Below are 1,303 nucleotides of genomic sequence, written 5' to 3'. Positions count from 1 at the left end.
TATTCTCCAACAAGTAGTATCAAAGCCACCCCAATCTGATTCATGTGTGAAATTAGGGTTCTTGCTTTTCTTCCCCAAATCTGGTTTGATTTAGGGTTTTGATGTTTTGTTCATGCCATGGATCGATTAGGATAAGAAATTGATTGTTTTCCATGTGCATATACATAGATTCGACAATGAATCAATGTTTTTCTATTGTTTTCTTGAATTTCGGGTGAAATTTTGGAGAAGACCAATGTAGAAATCGCACTGTTCGTGTGTTGTCACTATGCTCGCGCTCAAGCGAGAATTGAATAGAAGCATGGTATTTTTTCTCGCTCCAGCGAGAATTGAGCAGAAGCATGGTATATTTTTCGCTCAAGCGAGAATTGAACAGAAGCATTGTCTTTTATCTAGCCCAAGCGAGTGTACGCTCGCCCAAGCGGAAAAAAAAAGTTTTTTTTTGGGAAAATTTAAGATTTATGGGGTTTTGGTATCTTTGTGCATTGACTTTGGTTATTATTTTGTTGTCCATTAAGTTGTCTATTATTTCAAGTGAGCCAATTGAAGTGAGATGTCGCCAAAGTGACCTCTCTCATGAATATAACTCATGAGGAATAGTGGATGTAAGTGTGTGTGATCATTAATGCGAGTATTAGTTGGCCCAAAGGAAAGCTAATACTTGGCCGAAGATCATACACACCTGTGATGATAAACATGTTATAATTCTAAAGTTTTTAAACATGTGACTAATGAATCAATCCAAAGAGGGATTCTTTAGTTGACATGCCATATTATAAATGTTTGATCATTACAACAAGAGTACCACTTGCAGTTAATATCACTGTCCAAAGACTTGATGTTAATGGTGCACTAGGTATCTTCATTTGGACATACCATTGTTTAAGCACATTGATAATTTTAAGTTGTGAGCATATTTAAAAATTTTGTCTTTTGTTTGAACAAGCTACATCAATTGCTTTCATATCTGCAAACTTGAATTCAGTTCTGGTCCTTAATGGTGAAAATTTTAAGGACTGGAAAGAGAACATGGAAATTGTTCTTAGTTGCATGGATCTGGACTATGCATTAAGGGTAGAGCAACCCCCTTCTCCTTCGGAATCCAGTGCCTCTAAAGAGAGGAAGGATTATGAGAAGTGGGATCGCTCTAATCGCATGAGTCTAACGATCATTAAGCGCAACATTCCAGAAGTCTTTAGGGGTACTATCTCGGATGAGATATATAGTGCCAAAGCTTTCCTTGCTGAGATTGAAAAACGCTTTGCAAAGAGCGATAAGGCGGAAACAAGTACTATGTTATAGA

The sequence above is a fragment of the Lupinus angustifolius genome, chromosome LG14, assembly GCF_001865875.1.
Source record: "Lupinus angustifolius cultivar Tanjil chromosome LG14, LupAngTanjil_v1.0, whole genome shotgun sequence".
Taxonomy (NCBI): Eukaryota; Viridiplantae; Streptophyta; class Magnoliopsida; order Fabales; family Fabaceae; genus Lupinus; species Lupinus angustifolius.
This window is presented reverse-complemented; position numbering follows the sequence as displayed.